Source organism: Balaenoptera musculus, chromosome 3, assembly GCF_009873245.2.
Source record: "Balaenoptera musculus isolate JJ_BM4_2016_0621 chromosome 3, mBalMus1.pri.v3, whole genome shotgun sequence".
NCBI classification, from domain to species: domain Eukaryota; kingdom Metazoa; phylum Chordata; class Mammalia; order Artiodactyla; family Balaenopteridae; genus Balaenoptera; species Balaenoptera musculus.
In genome coordinates, this window is record NC_045787.1 from 109,534,283 (window position 1) to 109,552,385 (window position 18,103).

The window sequence follows — 18,103 nt, forward strand, 5'->3', positions numbered from 1 at the left end:
CTAGAGCTATGGTGCTGCAACATACAAACTTATCTGTATCTGTTAGGGTCTATGTTAATGACCAATTTCCTTATGTTTCCCTAAATTTAATTCTTGAAAGATCAGAAAACAACAGAAATGCCTTATTTAAACTACGATTTAATTTTATGTATTCAACAGCACTAAAATAATCATGCAAGAAACACGTGAACATTTACTTCAAAAACAGATGATTCCCACAATAAAATTCCTCCTATAATTCAGTGATAAAAAATCTTTTCTTAAACAATAAGTCATCACACTGAATATTTCCTCTTTTAAACAAGGCTGCCAAGAAGCTCATAATGAAATTAAATGATTGCTTATAAGAACTAATATTCCAGTTGTAGCTCTTATTCTCTAATTTTTTTCTGATTTGACTTATTTTCACATCTAATACGTCAGTTCTATTTTTTTCTCCTGTGTCTTTCAACATCAGTATCTCTGCCTAAAATAAAGTTTTCCCCAAAGCAGTAATTCCAGTAATTCCACTTGAGCTGCCCTAAAATTATTATGAAATTTAAGTATGACTCAATTTGAAGTATATCTCTGTTTGTAGAGGCAAAACTATATTCCTCAGGACAACTGCAACTGTACTGAAACAGGACTCAGTAAAAACTAACAAATTGCTCTATCACAACAAAATCTGACTACTAGATAAAATAATTTCTAAAAGAAAATTAGCAAGTAGAAAGGAGGTTCTCCATCTAAGATTTTTAATTACTTAAGGTAAATTGTTTAAGTACCCATCCGGTACTTATTTTAAGTTGATATATTAATAACAAACAAATTTTTTCTTCCAGTTTTACTGAGATATAATTAATACACAGCACTGTACAAGTTTAAGGTGTACAGTATAATAATTTGATACGTCATGAAGTGATCATAACAGTAAGTTTAGTGAACATCCATCATCTCATATAGATACAGAATTAAAGAAATAGAAAAAATTATTTTTCTTGTGATAACTAATGATTTACTCTCAACTTTCATATAAAACATACAGCACTGTTAATTTTATTAATAATGTTGTACAGTACCTCCCTAGTACTTATTTATAACTGGAAGTTTGTACCTTTTGACTGCCTTCATCCAATTCCCCGGACCCCGACCCCAACCCCCCCAATCTCTGGTAACCACAAATCAGATCTCTTTTTCTGAGTTTGTTTTTGAAGTATAATTGACCTACAACACTATGCTAGTTCCTGTTACACAACATAGTGATTTGATATTTCTATACATTTGAAACTGATCACCACAATGAATCTATCTAAGATATGTCACCATACAAAGATATTACATAGTTATGATCATATTCTCCACACTGTATATTTCAAACCCTTGACTCATTTACTTTGCAGCTGGAGTTTGTACCTCTTAATCTCCCTCACCTGTTTCTTTCCTTCCCCCCCCCAATCCCTTCCCTCTGGCAACCACCTGTTTGTTCTCCGTATCTAAAACTCTGTTTCTGTTTTGTTGTTTAAGATTCCACATATAAGTGAAATCATACAGTATTTGTCTTTCTCTAATTTATTTCACTTAGCATAATACCTTCTAGGTCCATCCATTATTGTTGCAAATGGCACAATTTCATTCTTTGTTATGGCTGAGTAATTTTCCACTATAAATATTTATAGATCACATCTTCTTTATCCATTCATCTACTGATGGGAACTTCAGTTGCTTCCATATCTTGGCTATTGTAAATAATGCTGCAATGAACATAAGGGTGCACATATCTCAAGTGTTTTTGTTTTCTTCAGGTAAATACCCAGGAATGGAATTGCTGGATCATATGGTCGTTCTATTTTTAATTTTTTGAGGAATCTCCATATTGTTTTCCTTAGTGGCTGCACCAATTTACAATGCCACCAACAGTGCACAAGGGTTCTCTTTCCTCTACATTCTCCCCAACACTTTTTATTTGTTGTCTTTTGATAATGGCTATTATGTGTGAGGTGACATCTCATTGTGGTTTTGATGTGCATTTCCCTGATGATTAACGATGCTGAGCATCTCTCCTGTGCCTCTTGGCCATCTATATGTCTTCCTTGGAAAAATGTCTACAGATCCTCTGGCCATTTTTCAATTGGGCTGTTTGTGTTTTTTATGTTGAGCTGTATGAGTTCTTTTACATTTTGGATATTAACCACTTATCTGACAGAGCATTTGGAAATATCTTCTCCCACTCAGTAGGCGGCCTTTTCATTTTGTTGATCATTTCCTTCACTGTGCAAAAGCTTTCTAGTTTGACACAGTCCCATTCGTTTATTTTTGCTTTTGTTTCCCTTGCCTGAGGGAATATATCAAAAAATATTACTAAGACCAATGTCAAAGAGCATACTATGGGGCTTCCCTGGTGGCGCAGTGGTTGAGAATCTGCCTGCTAATGCAGGGGACACGGGTTTGAGCCCTGGTCTGGGAAGATCCCACATGCCACGGAGCAACTGGGCCCGTGAGCCACAACTACTGAGCCTGTGCGTCTGGAGCCTGTGCTCCGCAACAAGAGAGGCCGCGATAGTGAGAGGCCCGCGCACCGCGATGAAGAGTGGTCCCCGCTTGCCGCAACTAGAGGAAGTCCTCGCACAGAAACGAAGACCCAACACAGCCAAAATAAATAAATAAATAATAATTTTAAAAAAAAAAAGAGCATACTATGTTTTCTTCTAGGAGTTTTATGGTTTCAGGTCTTACATTTAAGTCTTTAATTCATTTTGAATTTATTTTTGTACATGGTGTTAGAGAGTAGTACAGTTTGACTCTTTTGCATATAGCTGTCCAGTTTTCTCAACACCATTTACTGAAGAGGCTGTATTTCCCTCATTGTATATTCTTGTCTCCTTTGTCATAGATCAATTGCTCATGTACGTATGAGTTCATTTCTGAGCTCTCTGTTCTGTTCCACTGATCTACGTGTCTGTTTTTGTGCCAGTACCATACTGTTTTGATAGCTGTAGATTTACAGTATGGTTTGAAATCGGGGGACATGATACCTACAGCTTTGTTCTTCTTTCTCAAGACTGTTTTGGCCATTCAAGGTCTTTTCTATTTCCATACAAATTTTAAAATTATTTGTTCTAGTTCTGTGAAAAGTGCCACTTGTATTTTGATAGAGATTGCATTGAATCTGTACATTGCCTTGGGTGGTATGGTCATTTTAATAACATTCTTTAATTCATGAACACGTTATCTCTTTCCATCTATTTGTATCATCTTCAATTTCTTTCATCAGTGTCTTATAGTTTTCCAAATACAGATCCTTTACCTCCTTAGTTTACACCTAGGTATTTTATTCTTTTCGATGCAATTGTAAATAGGATTATTTTCATAGTTCATTGTTAGTGTATAGAAATGCAACAGATTTCTGTATAATAATTTTTTATCCTGCACCTTTACCGAATTCACTGATGAGCTCTAGTAGTTTTTTGGTGATGTCTTTAGAATTTTCTATTTATAGTATCATGTCACCTGCAAACAGTGACAGTTTTTACTTCTTCTTTTCCAATTTGGATTCATTTCTTTTTCTTACCTGTTTGCTGTGGCTAGAACTTCCAATACTATGATGAATAAAAATGGCAAAAGTAGACATCCTTATCTTGTTCCTGATCTTAGAGGAAATGCTTTCAGCTTTTCACCATTATGTTGTTAGCTGCAGGCTTATCATATACGGCCTTTATTATGTTGAGGTATGTTCCCTCTAAACCCACTTTGTGGAGAGCTTTTTATCATAAATGGACATTGAATTCTGTCTGAGGCTTTTTCTACATCTATTGAAATGATCATATAATTTTTATTCTTCAATTTGTTAATGTGTATAACACTGATTGATTTGCAGATGTGGAACCACCCCCTTGAACCTCTGATATAAATCCCACTTGATCATGGTGTATTATTCTTTTAATGTATTCTTGAATTCAGTTTGCTAACATTTTGTTGAAGATTTTTGTATCTACATTCATCAGTGATACTGGTCTGTAATTTTCTTTTTTTGTGTTGTCTGTGTCTGTATCAAGGTAATGCTGGCCTCAAAGAATGAGTTTGGAAACACTCCTTCCTTTGCAATCTTTTGGAAAGGTTTGAGAATGATAGGTGTTAACTCTTCTCTAAATGTTTGGTAGGATTCTCCTGTGAAGCCATTTGGTCCTACACTTTTGTTCGTTGGGACTTTTTAAATTATTGATACAACTTCATTACTGGTAATCGGTCTGCTCATATTTTCTATTTCTTCCCAATTCAGTAAAATTCAGAACAGTTTTAAATGAAATCCTAGGGACAAAAAGAAATGCAAAGAAATATCTGCAACTTTAGTTAGGTTGGTTGCTGGTAAAGATAATGGTGTAGCAATTTTATTGCTACAAGACTGAACAAATAAGTAAATGTAAACATCCTGAAACTTTTAGGGAACCAAGGATCTTACTATGAGAAAACAGATACAAATATAGAGTGGAATAAGGAGAAAAAGAAACTTTGGGGATTAGGAAGTAGTACTATGAACTCATACTTATATTAAAAATAAAATAAATTATATCTAAGTATACATACACACATATACATATATACACACACACACACATATGGTGTCTCTAGCTCCATCCACTGAAAGAGTCTAGAAGCAGTGACAATCTGGTAGAAAGAAGCACCCTCAGCAACCAAATTTTGTTTTCTAATATCATTCCCTGCTAAAATGGAACAGGACTTCTTGGGGAAATAGCTAATTCCAGAGCTATAGCAAGGAAGGTAAAAAGTGAGCCTAAAATATCTTGTTGTAACAGTAAGAAAATGCTCAAAAACAGATGGAGATATATCAAAAGGACACGAGAACCAGCTTGAAGGGGCTCTCACTGGTCAAATTTTAAAACATGAGCTTCACAATGAACAAGCAATGGAATATAACAAATTGAATAAAAAAAGAATCCCTGAGAACTATACCCAATATCTTGTAAAAACCTATAATGGAATATAATCCTCAAAAAAGCCAGAATCACTATGCTGTACACCTGAAACTAACACAATATTGTAAATCAACTATACTTAAAAACAAAAGAAAAATCCCTGAATCCGCAGCAATAATAGCAAAGAATAAAATTAAAAGACAACTACCAAATGTAAAATAGATAACTAGTGGGAAGCAGCCGCATAGCACAGGGAGATCAGCTCAGTGCTTTGTGACCACCTAGAGGGGTGGGATGGGGAGGGTGGGAGGGAGGGAGATGCAAGAGGGAAGAGAAATGGGAACATATTGTATATGTATAACTGATTCACTTTGTTATAAAGCAGAAGCTAACACACCATTGTAAGGCAATTATACTTCAATAAAGATGTTTAAAAAAAAAAAATTAAAAGACAAATAAATCAGGGAGCAAATGTACTTCTTCATAGAAGAATGCCAACTAATAAATATAGAAGAAATGAAAGAATTAAAAAATCGCTTTTCTGCAGCCACTAAAGTAATAATTGAGGCAAAAAACATCAATGGATGCTAAAACCATTGGGTAAAAATTTGGGAGGCAATGGAATATTCAGTATCACCCCCACAGAATATCAAGTATAAAGAAAAAAATCTTTGAAGTAGAGAAGTAAACACTACCCATAATCAAGTGATCAGACTTAACATATCAATAATGGGGCAAACTGACATCATGTGCCTTCCAATGTGATGCCCGAAAGACATATCACCACCTCAGTATTCCACCTGCTAAAAATATTTAACCTGAATCTAATCACAAGTAAGCATACAAACCTAAACTGAGAAACATTCTTCAAAACTGGCCTGGACTCTTCAAACAATGTCAGAGAACAAAAGGAGAGACAAACAGACAGGGGCAGGCACTGGAGATTATGTCTATATTCTACATTCAAGATGACACAACAGGACTTCCCTGGTGGCACAGTGCTTAAGAATCCGCCTGCCAATGCAGCGACACGGGTTCAATTCCTGGTCCAAGAAGATCCCACATGCCGTGGAGCAACTAAGCCCATGAGCCACAACTACTGAGCCCACGTGCCACAACTACTGAAGCCTGTGCACCTAGAGCCCGTGCTCTGCAACAAGAGAAGCCACCGCAATGAGAAGCCTACACACTGCAACAAAGAGTAGCCCCCGCTCACCACAACTAGAGAAAGCCCGCACGCAGCAACGAAGACCCAACGCAGCCATAAATAAATAAATAAATAAGAAAGAAAGAAAGAGGACACAACTAAATGCAATGCATGATCCTTCATACCCCAGACCCTGGATCTGAGGAGGAAAAAATGGTTGTGAAGGTCATTAATGGGAAACTTGGGAAAATTTCCACATGAATGGTATTTCAGATAATCATAGCAATGTGATAACTGTATTTGTTTATGCAGGAGAAAATCTTTGATTCTTACTTAGGACATACACAACACACAGGCAAAATGTCATCATATTTGCCAACTCTCAAATGGTTCAATGACCACTGGAATATATATTTATTATGTATAGATAGCATGTATATAGATAGTATGTGTGCGGAGGGTGGGAGAGACAGAGAGACAGAGAGAGAGAGAGGGATGGATAAAGGAAGGAGGGAAAGACAGAGGGTGAGGGAGGGAAAGAGTCAGGAAGAGGAGAAGGAAGAGTAGCAGCAGCAGCAATTAAATGTTCGCAGTAAAAATGTTAACAATCTAGGTGAAGGATACACAGATGTATATTATACTTTTCTTATAGGTGTGAGATTTTTCAAAATAAAAGATGGAAGGATTGGGACTTCCCTGGTGGCACAGTGGTTAAGAATCCGCCTGCCAATGCAGGGGACACGGGTTTGAGCCCTGGTCTGGGAAGATCCCATATGCCATGGCGCAACTAAGTCTGTGTGCCACAACTACTGAGCCTGTGCTCTACAGCCCGCAAGCCACAACTACTGAGCCTGCGTGCCACAACTACTGAAGCCCGCGTGTCTAGAGCCCGTGCTCCCCAACAAGAGAAGCCACCGCAATGAGAAGCCTGCGCACTGCAACGAAGAGCAGCCCCCGCTCGCCACAACTAGAGAAAGCCTGTGTGCAGCAATGAAGACCCAATGCAGCCAAAAATAAATAAATTAATTTAAAAAAAATTGACCAAACTGTTGTATACCAAATATATAGAACATTGCACTCAACAACTACACACAGAACATTTACCAAAATTGACCTATGCTGAGCTATAAAGAATTTCAACAAATTTCAAATGAATTAAATCCTACAGAATACGGTTTATGACCATAACAGTATTAAACTATTAATTAAAAGCTTAAAAAAAAAGAGATAAAAATAGAAAATTAAAAAAAAAAAAGATGGAAGGATAAGAGTGATAAAATTTACACATTAGAGCACTATGGGCACTTTCCAACATTTTTCAGCCTTGGGATTTACCATCAAACTGTCTCTCCTCTAGGGCTTAAAGTATTTCTCTCATGACTAAGGTGCACCCCTGTCTCCAAATTCACTCCGATATCCAATTCTCCTCAACTCTTCCTCTGTGTTACAATTTATTACATGTCAGAAAGAAATTACATTTATTACACTGCTAGGAGGGGACAACATCCACATGCCAAGCTCAGCTCCCTAAAGTAAATGGGCATCCAAACTTTATCTAAAGCAAGATTTAATGTTTATTATTAAGTGTACTATTAACTTAATATGCAACAAGCATCTATTAAATATTTAGCATTGGGGAGAGAACAAGAAGAATTGGCCACACTAGATTAAAACTTACTATAAGCCATCACCATTATCAAAATAGCACGGTAGTGCACAGAAATGAACAAACTGATCAGTAAAACAGAGGGACGAAATAAACCCAAAGATATATGGGATTTTAATAGTTAACAAACCCAATTCAGTAATAAAATGTTTTGGGACTTCCCTGGTGGTCCAGTGGGTAAGACTCCTCGCTCCCAATGCAGGGGGTCAGGGTTCAATCCCTGGTCAGAGAACTAGATCCCACATAAATGCCGCAACTAAGAGCCAGCATGCTGCAACTAAAAGATCCTGCATGCCACAACTAAGACCCGGCCCAGCCTAAATAAATAAATAAATAATTTTAAATAAATAAATAAATAAAAATTTTAAATAAATGTTTTATTTAATAACAACAGTTAAAAACCACGTACTTTTCTAAGATGACAGTTATAAAATGGTGAAGACATTTCAAACTCAGCCAGAAAAAAGACAAATCCTTCAGCCCAGTAACCTCACTCGTGGGACTACATTCCACAGAATTAAAAGCACAGCCATAAGCTATGAAGATGTTTACTGCAGCACTGTTTTTAGTGGTAAAACAATTTAAAATAACTGAATGCCCAAGAACAAAGAAATGCTTAAATAAACCATTGTTTATTAAAACAAATGAGGTAGATCACTGCCAGTTACCTTGGAGGAATTTCCATAAATGCTGTGTTGTGAGGAAAAGTAGATGCAACACAATGTATGCCATATGACTGATGACCTCATTATTTCTTTAGGGTAAACTCAGAAGTAGAATTGTTAGGTGTTGAGTATACAGAAAGAATGAGATACAACTAACTCAACTAATAGCAAAATATGCCAACTACTATTCTCATAAGCTAAACACAAGAAAACTGAAATCTGAATATCCAGTTTTCACACATAATATGAAGGATGTCTCTCTATTTAGGTAAATCTTCTTTCTTGTCCCTAGTAAATATTTTGGCTGTTCCTGTAAATGTTAATAAGGAACAGTCTTCCTCTCCTTTTTTATTTTCCAACAGAGATAAACCTTTCTAAAAAAATTTTTTATTGAAATATAGTTATTTACAACATTGTGTTAGTTTCAGGTATACAGCAAAGGGATTCAGTTATACACATATATATGTATATATTCAGATTCCTTTCCATTATGGGTTACTACAAGATACTGAGTATACTTCCCTGTGCTATACAGTGGGTCCTTGCTGGTTACCTATTTTATATTATAGTAGTGTGTATATTTTAAACCCAAACTCCTAATTTATCCCTCCCCCCTTTCCCCTCTGTTAACCACAAGTTTGTTTCTATGTCTGTGAGTCTATTTCTGTTTTGTAAATAAATTCATTTGCATCATTTTTTTTTAATTTATTTATTTTTGGCTGTGTTGGGTCTTCGTTTCTGTGTGAGGGCTTTCTCTAGTTGCGGCGAGCGGGGACCACTCTTCATTGCGGTGCGCGGGCCTCTATCGCAGCCTCTCTTGTTGCAGAGCACAGGCTCCAGACGCGCAGGCTCAGTAGTTGTGGCTCACGGGCCTAGTTGCTCCGTGGCATGTGGGATCTTCCCAGACCAGGGCTCAAACCCGTGTCCCCTGCATTGGCAGGCAGATTCTCAACCACTGCGCCACCAGGGAAGCCCTGCATCATTTTTTTACATTCCACATATAAGCAATATCATATGGTATTTGTCTTTCTCTGATGACTTACTTTACTTAGTATGATAATCTCTAGGTCCATCCATGTTGCTGCAAATGGCATTATTTCATTCTTTCTGATGGCTGAGTAATAATTTCATTGTGTATATATACCACATCATCTTTATCCATTCATCTGTTGATGGACACTTAGGTTGCTTTCATGTCCTGGCTATTGTAAATAGCGCTGCTGTGAACACTGGGGTGTATGTATCTTTTTGAATTATAATTTTCTGCAGATATATGCCTAGGAGTGGGATCGCTGGATCATATAGTAACTCTATTTTTAGTTTTTTTAAGGAAACTCCATACTGTTCTTCATAGTGGCTACACCAATTTACATTCCCACCAACAGTGTAGAGGGTTCCTTTTTCAAAAGAGATAAACCTTGATGGGTCTGTTTTTCCAATTACACAAGTAATACTCGCTCTTTGCTCAAAAACTCTAATATGATTAACATAAAGTAGAAAGTAGAAGTCACCAATAGTTTCAGGGAAGTGAAACTTCCCTTTAATATTGCAAAGAGTCACACATTAGTCGTGTAGAAAACTGTTACACATACAGTTCTTATTTCATTTAATAAGTAATGAACATAGTTCCATACCAATACATACGAATTTTCATTCTTTGATTGACTGCATAGTATTCATTTAACCAGAAAGCCCCTGATAGTTAGGTTGTATCCGGAATTTAGTATGATAAACATTATAATGATTGTGTGTGTGTATGCACGTGCGCGCCCGCATACTATTTCAGTTTCAGATAAATTTCTCCACGTGAAATTGCTGAGTCAAAGGATATATGCTATACCATTTTAGCGTATATCACTAAACTGCTTTTCGAAAAGATTGTGCTAATTGACAGCGCCCCAATGGAGTATGAAACTGCCCTTTAACCATGCCATTTTCAATCCCAGGCATCATGAGTCTTTTTTAATCGTGCCACCAATCTAAGAAGTAAAAAAAAAATTATTCCAACGTTGTTTATTTCATTCATTCAACAAATACATGAGCCTGTCTACTATTTCTAGGTACTGTCCTAGGAACCAGAGATAAAACGGAGAATGACTCACGGTCTTTGACCTTATAAAGCTCATAGTCAACTGCTTTCTAGTCAATTTCTCCGATAGTTAAACCACATATCTTTTTCATGTCCTACTTAGCCATTCATATTTCTTCTCTTCTGAACTGCCTATTTACATCTTTTGCCCATTTTTCTATTAAAGTGATAGTCTTTTGATTATGTAATAACTATGCTTTCCCAACCTGCCCTATATCTTAGCTGAGGAATATAAGGTTAGGATTAAATCTTACGCTAAACTGCATCCTAATTCTACTGACCACCTCCTTCAAGTCGTCTGCCTCCTCTTTCAGGACCACTCCCAAACTACGGGAAGGCCATGCCTAAACTCTCCTCAATCTAAGATGCAAACTTCACACGTGGTTTTCAATACTCTCAAAGTTTGTCAATACTCTCTCCAAGTCTCTTGATTCGTTTCTGGCTGGTTTTTTTTTGTTTTTTTTTTAAATTTGTTTGGCTACACCTGGGTCTTAGTTGCGGCATGCGGGATGTTCAGTTGTGGTATGTGGGATCTAGTTCCCTGACCAGGGATCAAACTCAGGCCCCCTGCATTGAGACCATGGAGTCTTAGCCACTGGACCACGAGGGAAGTCCCTTTGGCTGCCTTTTTGACTTTCACCTTGATCTGCATCTGTTTAGCCTCTCTGGAGTCTTCCATTCTTTATTTCTGTGGTGTAACTAAAATCAATCTAAATAAATAACTTTAAATGTCTATACTACAGATAATGTGCTATCTGTATCTTTACTTCTCAGTTACCTAGTATCTGAAGAGACTAAAGTGAATTATACTATGGACTACATGGGATTGAGGTACTAAAGGAAGGAAAGGGCTGGCTTTGATAGGCAGCCTCTGCTACCGATTGCAGTTATTCTAAGTCTTATCCACCCACTACTAGCAACTCTGTCCAAGTGAAACTGCATTTATAGCGGAACTGGACAAATTTGAAAGAGGTTATTTCTCAGTCATTTATTTTTCTCTGAAGATCCTTAGGACCTCCTGGGGAGAAAACAGAAGGAAATGAGAGAGAGGTTAAGAATACCAATCTCAGGGAATTCCCTGGCAGTCCAGTGGTTAGCACTCGGCACTTTCACTGCCGGGGTCCAGGCTCAATCCCTGATCCGGGAAGACCCCACAAGCCGTGTGGCGAAGCCAAAAAAGAAAAGAAAAAAAGAGAATAGCAATCTCAGAAGAGCATCAAAAATACCTCAGAGCATATGGTACATGTGCAGTAATTATCTACTGGAAGAATATTTGGGGGAAAAAGGGATGTCCTCCCTTATTTCTCCATAATCAATATCAAAAAGGCTAAGGTATTAATTCGCAAGATGACCCTCTATTTCCTAATACACAGTTCTTCAAATCGTAGTGATTCAGGTGGTTTAGTTATAAGCAAAGACGATTGGATAATCTTGATGTAGAGTGGTATTCTTGCTAATAAAAACTCTCAAACATAAAACATCTAGTAACCAAAAACCAATACAGACAATTACCTCTTTATTAACTTCTTAAATACCTTAACAAAGTAACGTAACTTCCAGACTTCAATTGAGCTGTAAACAGCTGAGGCACCATGATTTTATAAATGGGACAATTAGGGATACCTGATGTTTAGTTGTGATTATATAACATACTAGACATATGACTTAGGCAAATAATCTCCCTAAACCTCAGTTTTGTCTTTTATAAAATGTCCATACTAATCTGATGGTAAGGATTAGATGAGAGAACTATTTGAATGTACTTGAGTATTTAACACTATACAAGAAAAAAGGGGGAACCTTCCCTGGTGGCACAGTGGTTAAGAATCTGCCTGCCAATGCAGGGGACACGGGTTCGATCCCTGGTCCAGGAAGATCCCACATGCCACAGAACAAATAAATGAAATGAAATGAAATAAAATAAAATGAATAAAGGGGCGGTCCAGGGCTTAGGACTTGGCGCTCTCACTGCCGGGGCCCCAGGTTCGATCCTTGGTCAGGGAACAAAGATCCCACAAGCCACGTGGTGCACCCACCCCTGCCGCCATAAAAAGAGTAAAGGGTAAAACAAAGAATGAAGAGTGACTGTAAATGGACACAACAGATCTTTTTAGGGTGATGAAAATGTTCTGCAAATACATTGTGGTGATAGTTGCACACTCATAAACTGATTAAAAATCAATGAATTGTACACTTAAAAACAAGTGAATTTTATGGAATGCAAATTATTCCTCAATAAAGCTGTTTTCGAAAAGAGAATAAAGAAACCTTATCTTTGTCAACTTTTCCTTTATCTTCATGACCTTATTAATGGGCTTCAGACTAGTGCATTCCTTTAAATAATTCAGGCTCCCAACCTTCTGCTTAAACTGCCTGTATCCCTATCAGAAACGACTGAGGTCTCATATCATTAAAACAATCTGGTGTTATTCAAGAGATAAAGGATATGAGTAGAACAAATATTACAGTCTCTCAGGTTTTGATACACTAAATTGAACAACACTGTAATAATTCAACTAGATCTAACAGATACAGAACACTCAACAAAAGCAGAATACACATTCTTCTCAAGTGCACACGGAACATTCTCCAGGATAGATTGTATGTAAGGCCGTAAAACAAGTCTAAATAAACCTAAAAGGACTGAAATCACACCAAGTATGTTTTTGGATCATAACGGGATGAAATTAGAAATCAAGAACAGAAGGAAAACTGAGAAATTCACAAATATATAGAAGTTAAACAATACACTCCTAAATAACCAGTTGGTCAAAGAAGGAATCACAAGAGGAAGGAAACCCTTTAAGATAATAAAAACAAAATCCCATACCAAAACTTATGAGATGCAGCTAAAGCTGTGCTTAAAGGGAAATGTATAACTACAAACACTGTTATTAAGCAAGGAGAAAGATCTCAAATCAGTCTTAAGAAACTAAAAAAATTAAAAGTCAACTAAACCAAATGCGAGCAGAAGGGAGGAAATAAATGAAGATTAGAGTAGAAATAAAATAGAAAAATAATACAGAAAACTAGCAAAGCCAAAAATTGGTTCTTTGAAAAGATTAAGAAAATTGAAAAACCTTTAGTTACAATGACAAAAAAAAAAAAAAAAGAGAGAGAGAGAACTCAAATTACTAAAAGCAGGAATGAAGAGGGAACAATATTACCAACCTTACAGAAATAAAACGGATTATAAGGGAATATGATGAAAAACTGTATGCAAAGTAGATAACCTAGATGGAATGGACAAAATTCCTAAAAAAACACCAAATTACATAATTCAAGAAGTAACAGGGGGACTTCCCTGGTGGCGCAGTGGTTAAGAATCCGCCAGCAGGGGACACGGGTTCAAACCCCGGTCCGGGAAGATCCCACACGCCGCGGAGCAACTAAGCCCATGTGCCACAACTACCGAAGCCTGCGTGCCTAGAGCCTATGCTTCGCAACAAGAGAAGCCACCACAATGAGAAGCCCGTGCACTGCAACAAAGAACAGCCCCTGCTCACCGCAACTAGAGAGAGCCCATGCGCAGCAACGAAGACCCAATCCAGCCATAAATAAATAAATAAATAATAAATTTATTTAGGGAAAAAAGAAAGAAGTAACAGGAAGCCTGAATAGACCCATAACAAGTGAAGAGACTGAATTAGTAGTCCAAAAACTGCCTATAAATAAAAGCTCAGAACTGCATGGCTTCATTGCTGAATTCTAACAAACGTTTAAAGAAGAATTAACACTAATCCTTCACAAACTCTTCCCAAACAATGGAAAGGAGGAAACTCCTTCCAATTCATTTTGTAAGGGCAATAGTACCCTGATATGAAAACCAGACAGACATTACAAGAAAAAAACCTACAGATCAATAAAAAACTTATTATATATACATAAATATCCTCAACAAAATATTAACAAACCAAATCCAGCAATATTACAAAGGATTATACACCATGACTAAGTGAGGAATGCAGGATTGGCTTAACATCCAAAAATCAATTAAAGTAATACACCATAACAATAGAATATAGGACAAAAACCAAATGACCATCTCAACGGACGGAGAAAATGCATCTGACAAGTTGCGACATCCCTTCTTGACAAAACACTCAGCAAACTATGAATAAAAGAGAAGGGAATTTCCTCAAGCTAATAAAGTGAATCTACAAGGAAAACACAGCTATCATATTTAATGGTGAGAGATTGAATACTTTTCCCCTAAGATCAAGAACAAGACAAGGATGTCCTTTCACCACTTCTATTCAATACTGTATGGAGGTTCTAGTCAGTCAATTAGGCAAGAAATAGAAATAAAAGGCATCTGAGCAGGAAAGGAAAAGTAAAATGATGATGTTGTACATAGAAAACCATGAAGAATCCACTGAAAATCTGTTAGAGCTAATAAACGAGTTCAACAAGGTTGCAGGATACAAGATCGATACACACACAAAAAAGGATTGTATTTCTGTACAGTAGCAATAAACAAACCAAAAATGAAATTAAGAAAACAATTCCATTTACGATATCTTCAAAAGGAATAAAATACTTAGAAAAAAATTTAACAGAAGAACAGCAAAACTTACACTCTGAAAACTACAAAACATTACTGAAAGAAATTAAAGACCTAAATAAATGGAAACAATCCTATTCATGGAATGGAAAATTTATTAAGATGAAAATACTCCCTTAATTGATCTACAGTTTCTACAGAATCCCTAACAATATCCCAGCTGACTTCTTCACAGAAATTGACAAATTGATACTAAACTTCACATGGAAATTCAAAGGATCCAGAACAGTCAAAACAACCTTGCAAAAGAACAAAGCTGGAAGACACACACTTCCCAATTTCAAAATTTACGACAAACCTATAGATCAAGAAAAGAGAACTGGGAATCCGGAAATATACCTCACTTTTTTTTTTTTTTCTGGCCACATCACGCCTCATGCGGCATTGTAGTTCCCTGACCAGGGGTCGAACCCACGCCCCCTGCAGTGGAAGCAGAGTCTTAACCACTAGACCACCAGGGAAGTCCCTATACCTCACATTTGTAACAGATTTTCCACAAGAATACCAAGACAAACAACTCAGTCAAAAAATGGGAAAAGGATTTGAATAAGTTTTTCTCCAAGGAAAATATACAAATGGCCGATAAACACATGAAAAGATGCTCAACATCATTAGTCATTAGGGAAATGCAAATCAAAACTAAGAGATACAACATCACATCCATCAGGATGGCTATTATCAACAAATTAAAATTTAAAAAAACAAACAAAAAACAAGTGTTGGCAAGAATATAGAGAAATTAGAACTCTTGTGCAGTGCTGGTAAAAATGTAAAATGGTGCAGCTGCTGTGGAAAACAGTTTGATGGTCACTCTAAGAGTATAACATAGAATTACCATATGATCCAGCTATTATACTCTTATGTATATATGACCAATGAAAGCAGGAACTCAAACAGGTAGTTGTACACACCATGTTCACAGCACCATTATCCACAACAGTCAAGAGGTGGAAGCAACTCAAGTGTTCACCAACAGATGAACGGACAAACAAAATGTGGTATACACATAAAAGAAATATAATTCAGCCTTTAAAAGGAATGAAATTCTGACACATGCTACCATGGATGAAGCAGTCACTTACAAGAGGTATGCAGAAAAGGCAAATTGACAGAGATAGAAAGTAGAATGGTGGTTGCAAGGGTCTGGGCATAAGAGGGAATAGGGAATTATCGTTTAATGGGTATGGTACTTCTGTTTAGGATGATGAAAAAGTTCCGGAAATAGACAATGGTGATGGTGGCACAACACTGTGAATGTAAATAATGCCACTGAACTGTACATTTAAAATGACTGAAATGATAAATTTTGTTATGCATATATTACAATAAAAAAAATTACAGTACTCACAGTTCAAAAAAAAGTGTGCATTCCCAATGAACCAGAAATTCATCTCCTATAATCCTTTTAATAAAAACATGTATTAGTTTTATAACCTTTTAAAATTTAAAACTTCAAAAATAGTTTAAAGAGTAAAATGTGACCTTTAACTTGCCCCTTTCAAGTGTTCAGAACCTGTTACAATGGTTTTTTTTCAGTTAGTATCTTAGAACTATCCTACTGAAAAATGAAGCCATTCAGCTACCAGATTATTAAATGATTTACACTCCAAAAGTCAAAATGAGACTTAAGCTAAGATTTCAATTATTTTAGAATCCAGTTTATTACAACTGCTATTAAACTGTAACTTTAAAATACACTATTTTAAAGCAAAAAGCCTTATAGGTAGAGAAATCTCTCTTGCCCTCATTTGGCAGGATTTCTCTACCCATGAGAGTCTGAAGAGGTCAGTTCCTACAAGGTAGGCAAACAGAGGTTGTACACCTGGAGATCAAAGCCAACAATAACAAAACATCAGGTCCCAAAATGGTACTTTGCATAAAAGGACCTTTCACCCAAAGTTAGTCATGAGATTTCTATAGCCTTCAGGTTTAAAATAACATAGTAAAGGGATTTCCCTGGCAGTCCAGCGGTTAGGGCTCTGTGCTTCCAGTGGCGGGGGTGGGGGGGGGGGGGTTGTGTGATCCCGGTTGGGGAACTAAGATCCCACGTGCTGTGTTGCGTGACCAAGAAAAAAAAAGGTAGTAAAAAACATGAAAACAAAGATAATTCCCTACCGTTTTTGCTATCTTCATCATATCTTTATACATTATCTAATTTCTCATAATCATGTTTCATGAATCACTTTCAACTAGGCCCTCAAAGTTTCCCAGAAATTTACTATCCTTCTCTGACGAATGCTCTTTCCTATTTCCTCACAATTATTTTCATGGAGTTCTATGACTCTTCCTCCTAGCTTCCATTCCACAAACGACCTTATCTTACTGGACAAAGATTACAAAGATTAAAGACCAGAGAGAAATCAACTATCAACTTTCAAACTACTAACATTGCATCCATTCTCTTCTTTCCTCTGGCTAAAAAAGAAAAAGCATCTCTCTATCAAAGAACAATTATGCCCATTTTGCTATCTTCTCCTAGACCTTTATCAGTTACTGCCTTCTCTCCAGCAACTTTAACTTTTCTCTCTTTAATGAATCCCTCCCATCATCATTCAAACATATTCTTCTTTAAAAGAAAAAAAGTCTTCCCTGATCCCATAGATCTCTCCAGCTATCACTCTATCTCTCCTCTATTCTCCTTCACAGCCAAAAGGACTCTTGGTGATTCCCCACTTTCTCTGCAACCATTTGTTTGATAAAGTGACCCAAAAAGGTGTAAGGAGCAATATAGTAAACACTTGTGTTACCCATGAACTGCCTTGGGAAATAAAGCATTGCCAATATAGTGGAAGGCTACTGTGTACCCCTCCTGGATCACATCTCCTGTGCTCCCTTCCCCTACAAGAGATAGCCACTATTCTGATTTTGGTGTTAATCATTCTCATAAATTTCTTTATACTTTTACTATATATGTATGTATCCCTAAATAAGACATTGAATTGTTCCGCATATTTTTCAACCTTTAAAAAGGGTACACTTTAAAGACTGTGAGCCTTTTAAATTCTCAGCATTATGTTGAGGTTAATCCATCATGATACATGTTGCTGTAGTTCATTTATTTT

At 36.7% G+C, this 18,103-nt stretch overlaps 1 protein-coding gene across 6 annotated transcripts in view; it reads right to left on the bottom strand.

The window, feature by feature from the left end:
• The window catches only part of AFF4 (AF4/FMR2 family member 4), a 97,639-nt gene that overhangs the window by 65,951 nt on the left and 13,585 nt on the right, over positions 1-18,103 (bottom strand). Inside the window, exon 2 of one of the 6 annotated variants that reach the window (XM_036848448.1) lies at positions 16,390-16,443. The exons of the other annotated variants lie outside the window; for them this stretch is intronic. The gene's annotated coding sequence lies outside the window, so the exon portion shown is untranslated. The remainder of the gene's footprint in view (positions 1-16,389; positions 16,444-18,103) is intronic. 6 annotated transcript variants of the gene reach the window in all.